Source organism: Cupressus sempervirens, chromosome 3 (genome assembly GCF_028749045.1).
Source record: "Cupressus sempervirens isolate cs-2001-9-10 chromosome 3, ASM2874904v1, whole genome shotgun sequence".
NCBI lineage: Eukaryota > Viridiplantae > Streptophyta > Pinopsida > Cupressales > Cupressaceae > Cupressus > Cupressus sempervirens.
This window is the reverse complement of record NC_143120.1, coordinates 937,498,429-937,506,898: the sequence shown is the minus strand read 5'-3', so window position 1 is coordinate 937,506,898 and position 8,470 is coordinate 937,498,429.

Sequence of the window (8,470 nt, the reverse complement as noted above, 5' to 3'; positions counted from 1 at the left end):
TAATAAATATACTTAAAGTTCTCGTTTCAACTCTTTGGAGATAAACATTGATGGATGGGTAGAGACACAGGAAAATACAAAGCACCAAACACAATGTGTTGCGACACAATAAGAATATATTATATTTCATTCATGGTGATTTAAAATGAATACATAGTTTCTTCTTATAGGCAAGTGTACAATATTCTAGAGAAATCTAGCATTAGTTGACAAGACAAAATATTTAACTATTTCTAGAAAATGCTATAGCCGACTCAAACTTCTTGAAAATACTTTTGCGAACACAACCTAAACCTAAATCTAATAATCTAGAAACATTTAATTCTTAGTACAAATTAAGATTTATAACACTACCCTCAATTTGTACTATCTACATCATGAATATTTAAAATTCCCAATGCTACCCTCAAAATCTCAAATTGTTCTTGTGTTAAAGCCTTGGTGAAGATATGTGCAAGTTGCTTCTATAGATTAATTTCTTAGTTACTAACCAACTCTCTAATGAACCAATACCTTGTGTCAATGTGCTTTGTCCTCTCATGAAACACATGGTTCTTTGAAAATGCAATAGCAAACTTGTTATCACAATAGATTGTAGTAGGTCTGTCTTGAGCTTGGATTAAGTCTTTTGAAATCCTTTTCATCCATACTACTTGATATGCTATTGTTTTTCTTGCTACATACTCTAGTTCAGCTAGTGAGAGAGTTACTACAGGGTGCTTCTTTGATGCCCAAGCTACAAAACCTGTCTCAAGATGAAATGCATATCTAGATGTTCTCCTTCTATCCATAGTATTCCCTAGAAAATTACTATCTATATATCCAACTAAATGAAAATCATCTAAAGTAGAATACAAAATTCCATGATTCATAGTTCTTGCAATATATCTCAAAATATTTCATCCTACCTCCCAATGTGAGTTCTTAGGTGATTTGATGAATCTAGAGGTTAAACTCACTCCATACATAATATCTAGTCTAGTAGTAGTGAGACATATGGATGCTTAAGTGGCTACAAACAATGATTCTTCACTATTTACATTGTAGTTATATCGTTGAGTTCCTTATTTTTCATGTTGCTACATTCTACATTTTAATGTTATTAAAAGTAAGGTTTTTTTTCCTTTGTTGAAATGTGTCATCCTTAATTCACTAAAATTGATCTCTACTAATTGTAACCAAATATATAACATGCTTGTTAAGAAGGAAATTTTTTTAACTAGATTGATACAAGTATGATCAATGTGTTTCAATCATTTTTTTGTCACTGATGTCAAACCTACTTTTTTGTTGGTAAGATAATTTCTTATAAGATTTAAGTACTATCACCTATTTGATTAATGAAGAGGATTTGATCAAAATATGTAACAATAGAATCTAGAGGAAAGGTTGAGTTATCATATAAAAAGGAGCACAAAAATTAGCTAAGATAGTGGTAACATAATGCATTGATAATCTACTTAAGGTTAAAAAGGTCAGTTATAGTAAGCATGTTTAGTAGAACAAGTTAAAAAAAATTTGTCTACCAAGCTTGACAGAATGGATAGTAGGTGATGTGAAAAGTTAGTGCAAGCCAAGCAGACAATCAGTTGGAGCCAAGTAAAAGTCTATTTTAGTGTATGCCAAACAAATAGTGAATTGAGTAAAGTTTAGTTGATGTCGAGAACTAGTAAACTTTAGTTCATGCTGAGTGATTTTATAGAGGATGTCAAAAAATGCAGTATGTGCTAACCATCAAAAGAAAGTTAATACCAAGTGCCAACATGAAAAATGTTGTCAGAATCTCATAAGATTATGATGACATTTTTTCAATGTTTTGACGAGGCCTATCATCAATGGCTTTAAAATCTCATCAACACTAATCTCCTAATCATCAAAGTTTTGACATTTCCTAGTAATGGTCTGATGGCACCACATGACAAAGATTGGGATCATTTTTTATGGGATTGTCTGTTGATATATAGACAGCCTTGGTTTTCATCAAAATTTCAACAAATTTTTTTCACCATTGTCTATTGAAATATTGACTAACCCTCATCAAAAAATATGTGAAAATTCACTAGTGCCACGATACTAATTAATAAAATAATTCATTATTATATGCCCAAAGTTTAGCTTAGTTAAACTAGAGATAATAATTGACTTAATAATTAAATCAATATGATTTAATTAATAAGAAAATACTTTATTACTCTAATAGTTATCTAATCCTCTCATTTTCACCCATTTTATATTTGGTGTTGATAAAACATCTATGACGTGTTTTTCAATTTATGGTTGGACATAGTTTTTGCATGGGGACCATTCCCTTTTGCGAAATGTACCTTTGGAAAATGATTTAGAATTTTTTATAGTCAAAGAATTAAGGTTGATAAGGTGAATTTTCTCTTTAGGATATCTGATGGGATAGAGTTGTTGAAACAAAGCCCTAATATTTTTTTATCTTTGTTTCAAACTAAGGAAGCTTGTTACTATTTGTGAAGATTCAAAGTGGACAACAATTGTGGTGTTATTGTTTCTCAGTGAGAGGCATATGTTTCTTCACATCCAAATTTGGGATGGGTGCCTCTAGTTTGGGGTTGTATTTTGAGGGATTACAAATTTCTTTTATTTTTTAAAAACTTGTGGCAACAGGCTTAATGGCTCTCAGCATTGAATCACTAAATATTTTTAATATTTATTGTTCTCTTATGGTTGTTCTATTTAGGGGCTTGTATCTCCCTTTGCAGGACATCATGTCTTTAGTTTTTGGGTGAGTTTTATTAGCCTTTAGTTTTTGGGTGAGTTTTATTATTACCTTTTCCCTATTATTAGTAATGCATTTGTTATCAATTGTAAAGGATACTTATAGAGCATAGTTGTGATTGATTAGAAGACAAAGTGTTTTTTCTAGGCTTCGAAGGTTTAGGATCCATAGGAAATCCTTGAAGTTTAGAGTTCTTTCTTTAAACTCTACAAGATTTTGGGTTCCTTTCAAAAAATGTATGGAATTAACTTTAGGGGCTTTTCTCCTTAGCTAATTTTATTTGTTTACTATGTTTTTGTATTGGGGATATTCTAACTATAAAATATTTTAGAATATTCCACTCCCTTTATTTTTAATGAGAAATATTCTCTATTGTTTTGCAGCCTCAAATGCACCATTGTTTACAAATTTGAGTCACAAATGATCTTGGTGCATCCAAGATCAGAAGAAGCATATAATATAGCAAGAGCCTCCATAAAATTATTAGTAAGATGACTTTGATAAATTCTTGGTGTAAATAAGTATTTACTATTTACACTTACTTAAGTTTACTTAGGTTAATGCATATTTTTTATTATTTATTTATTAGCCACCTAGGAGTATGTGTACTCTTGTGAGTTGTCATGTTGACAACATAGGAGTCTACACCTCTTTTTATGTACATGGTGCCTACAACACAAGAGTTAGCACACTAATTAAGCACATGGTGTCTAAAACCTTGTCATTCTTATCCACTCATCAACAATGATGAATAAGGCATGTGTTTAGTTTTCATGATGTCTATCTTATCTCCTAGTTCTTTCTAGAGACATTCTAGGTGCTTCCTGAGAGGCCTTTATATACAGGCACTCCTAGTGTGTACATTCATCATATAATAATCAAAGAAATGTATTAGGACATACTCTGATTAATTGATCATATCCATTTTTGATCTACAATTGTGCTTGTGTTTGAGTTCTTAGTTCTTAGGTGAATATTTCCCTAAGGAAAATTCTTACATGGTATCAGAGCTGTACCAAATTCTTACATGGTATTAAAGCTCTTGGAGATTTTCTCTTCACATAGCCATTTGAGACCATCTTCTTGCTTCAACACCTTGACCTAAATCTAGATTATCGCAAAAATTGGTAGTGTCTAGAACCAGATCTAACCTTGTCATTGCATCTAAAATGTTGATTCGGTCAAAATCGGCTATAAAGTTGTCTACCCTAGGCCAAAGTCAATTGTGAGGAATTTTTTTTTTTGCAAGCTAGCACCATAAGGACCAATTTTTATAATTGGCATGATCATTTCAGATCTGTACATTTAATTTTCATATTTGCATTTTTTTCATTTGCATCTCTACTATTTTTTTTTATTTGGATCTACATTATTTTTTGAATCTTTTTTGGTCATCAGGCCATAGGAGAGAACTTTTAAAAGTGAAGATTGAAGCTTGTTGGTGCAAATTAGATATTTGCATCACATTCAGAAGGTCTAAAAATGCCTAGATCGAATTTTATTTCATCCAAATCAAACATTTGAGGCAAAATCTAGAGCCATTTGATTTTTGGAGGTGCAACGGTGATTCAAAAATAATAATAGCAGCAACAATTTTCAAATAGCAATATCTCCTTCATATGGACTCCTTTTAGTGAGTAATTTTTTTATTTTGGGGTAGGATTTCGTGATCTACACATTAGTGTAGGTGGTTTGAGATCTCTGCTCTTGAATTTTTCTACAACTCCTAAATCCTAAATTTGGCCACTTAAAATGCTTAGTACAGGCTCATCTGGACTCCAAATTAGGTTCCATTTTTTTTAATGTGCATATTTTTTTGTCTTCTTTCTAGATTTGCAATCATATTATAGGTTCTATGGATAGAAATACTACTTTCAAAAATAGGCCCTAAATTGGCAAGTGGCTACCAAGTGCCTAAATCATACATTGGGGGGTTCTTTGATTCTTTGGGGGTAGATTTATTGATCTTATGAAGTTTTTTTTCACATGTCAGCATGGAGTTAGACCTAGGTTGACAAAAAGAAACTATCACAAATAGAGTGATACACTCCTTGATCATCTAAGGAGAGTGCATAACGAAGTATTTCCTTATTTATGTTCCAATGAATTGATCACTGACACTAAAGAACAACCATCCATTAACAGACTTTTGAAAGTCATTTATTATAGTCTCTCTTCTTCTAATTTTTATAAGGTGGTTGCCAAGTTATGGTATCCATATGATCTTTGGATCTATCTTTGGGAGTTGTATGGAGACCTACACCTTTCCCCATTCCCAAAAGATCTCATCCCTCTACTTGTAGCTGACTCCTCTTCAAATGAGATTACACCTATAGATACTCTTGTTGCTCCTACTAATCCTATTCTAGACACAAATGCTTCAGATTCAGTGTAGCAAGACCCTTTATATCTTCCTACTCGACCTTCATGTGATGACTTCCTACCTATCCTTGTAGGCCTATTCATGGAGTCTCACATTGAAGAGGTGGGAGACACTATTTATGATATGCATCTTCTCTTTGAGGTGAATACTTCATCCTTTACCATAGTGACAGATTCATGTACTTCAGTAGAATAGGGTACACTTTGTCTTCTAGCCTCAGGTGATGACTTCTTGACTAACATTTTAGGTTTGTTCATAGAGTCACACATAGCCGATTTGGAAGACATCTTTGATGATCTACCCCATCTCTTTGCTAAGGACAATCCTTCTATAGTTGTTACAAGGGACCACTCTGAACCTCATGTCCATTCTCTATATGATTAGTCTTTTCAGGTTGATGTGATTATGGATGCTAATGTACAACATCTACATGAGGTTTGTTTCTCATTTGAGAAGATTGTTGGTTTTTTGAAACAAGCTCTACATCACTCCTTGTCCCATCTACACTTCTTCTTAGTAGTTTTGGAGGAAACCAACATTAGCATTGAAACAAGGACACTTGAATAGGTTTTAGAGACACCGTTCATCTTAGAGATTCCTTCTCCATATAGGGGATGCATCTCTTTTGTACCCTTGCATTTGTTTCTTTCAAAGGGAAGGAACATCATTCAAAGGTCATTGATTAACTTCTATGTTAGAGCATGTCTCAGTAATCAGCACACTACTTGGGAGGGGGACTACCTTGTCTCCTTCTTCTCTTTTTTGGGGGGGACTTCTTCCATTTATGGGGTTTTGTCCTTTTCCATTTTTATCTTGTATATATTGGATGTATGTTGTAATGGGGGGTCTTGATTACTCCATCCATCCATGCATCTCTATTCATCTCTCTTTTTTAGGGAGGGTTTTTCCCATGAGGTTTTCCCTCTTTCTCTACTTTATGAGAGATTGCATCTTCATTATGTACATGGGTACCTAACATGGCCTAGTAGCTGGGACCCATTGTGCATTTCATCTTAGTTTTCGTAAGCTTAATGGCATTCCCCTAAGTCGCACATAAGGGGGGCTGTTGGTGTAAATAAGTATTTACTATTTATACTTACTTAAGTTTACTTAGGTTAATATATATTTTTTATTATTTACTTATTAGCCACCTAGGACTATGTATACTCTTGTGAGTTGTCATGTTGATAACACAAAGTCCACACCTTTTTTATGCACATGATGTCTACAACCTTGTCATTCTTATTCACTCATCTAGAATGATGGATAAAGCATGTGCTTAGTTTTCATGATATTTATCTTATCTCCTAGTTCTTTCTAGAGACATTCTAGGTGCTTCCTGAGAGGCCTTTATATACAAACACTTCTAGTGTGTGCATTCATCATATACTAAATAGAGTAATGTATTAGGACATACTCTAATTAAATGATCATATCCATTTTTGGTCTACAGTTGTGCTTGTGTTTGAATTCTTAGTTCCTGGGTGAATATTTCCCTAAGGCAAATTCTTACATGGTATCAGAGCTATACCAAATTCTTACATAAATAATGGCAAGTGCCTCATTTCTTTTTGAAATTATCTTTGTTTAAGATGAAAATTTTTAATTCCTTTTTACATTTTTTATTTGATTTTAATAAAATTCATTCAAACTTCTGAGATTACTAAAAAAGGGAGAAAAATATGAGGAAAAGAAAAAAAATCTTGTTATAAGAAGAATTGTTTTATTTCATGTGATAACGTGATTGTTTCTATTATAAATTTTCCACCTTTATAATCTAGCTAGTTTGTGTTAGAACAAAAACTATATTTTATTTATTTTTCTTTTGAAAGGCTTTATCACTAAATTAATAGATGAATGATATTTTTTCCTAAATTCTAAAAATAGTCTTGATCAATGACACTTATTTGAAAAGCACATAAAAAAATCACTGAACGTAATTTATCATTTAAAATAAAATTTTGAAACTTTTTTCTAAAATAGGATACTTTAAAACAAGAATTCTACACTATAATAGTTACACATTAACGTTCATAGAAACTTAATATATTAATGTTATCTTCTCCTAAAAATATCTTTCATACTATTTCATGTTTTAATAAAAACTCAATTTTCTTTTTTCTTTTTTTGATGAATAGCAAAGAGTAGAAATAGAACCTAATCTATATTTTTCCCATTTTCCAAAACAAAAAATTGTATTTAGAAAACTGTATATAAAACTTATTTCCTTTGTTATAGATAGAAGTTAGAAATAGTCAATCGTTCCAGTACTTTTTTTTTATGAATAGACAATTTTATTTTTCCTTCCATAATAATAATAATAAAATTAAAATAATAATCAAACCCAGAGTGCATAAAGAACTAGAAGAAGCAAATTCAAATTTTATTTTCTTTCTCTACTCCAAATCACCTCTACCAGTACTACAAATAGTCTATAATAAATTTTGTGGTTCCTAGTATACTTTTAAGATCAATGAGTTATGTATTTAGAATTCAAGAGAAATGCTTGGTTTTTGGACATAGATAGGAAAACCATACTTATAAGTTGTGCTCAAAATTCTATCCAAGTCTTCAATTGTCAATCTGGCATGAACGTCGATAGATCTTTATAATGAAAATGTTGGAAAACTTAATGTAGCATTGACGTTTGCCCCTGGAGCCAAATGCCCACCTACCACCTGACAACTCAGAATAGATAGAAAACATGAATACGGTAGGTGAGATTTTTGAATTTGAATGTTGAGAGGGAAAATGGAATGTGATAAAAGGAATGTTTCAACATTCATTCATCAAGAGAAGAGAGAGCAGATCAAGCAGATCAGATTAGAAGTTGCAGAGAAGAACAATGGAAGAAGATCAGCAAATCCAATCATTAGAGTGCAGAGAAGGAACTTTGTAAATTTGATGACAAAGGTGTGAAATACATTTTCATAGGGTACAGCCCAGAATCAAAGGCATATAAATTGTATGATCCATTGAACAACAAGATGATGCTTTCAAGAGATGTGGAATTTCTTGAAAATCAGTCTTGGTATGGTTCAATAGATGAGTCACCGAGCACTTCAAGTAAAGTGCCAATTATGAGTGAAGAAGATGTTGATGAACAACAAGAAGAAGGAGCAAATAGAAGAAAAGCCAAACAGATTTAGACAGTGCTGAGCTCCTCTAGGCATGACCAAGTGTCAGTGCCGAGTACCAGTGAAGACTGACCAAGTCGGCAATGCAACAGCAATGAAGATTCTAATCCCACACTCTCCTCCCTGTTACCAAGAAAGACCAAGAGTCTTAGGCAGATATACCAAGATGAAAGGTATGAAGATTATGATGAGAGTGTTAATTTT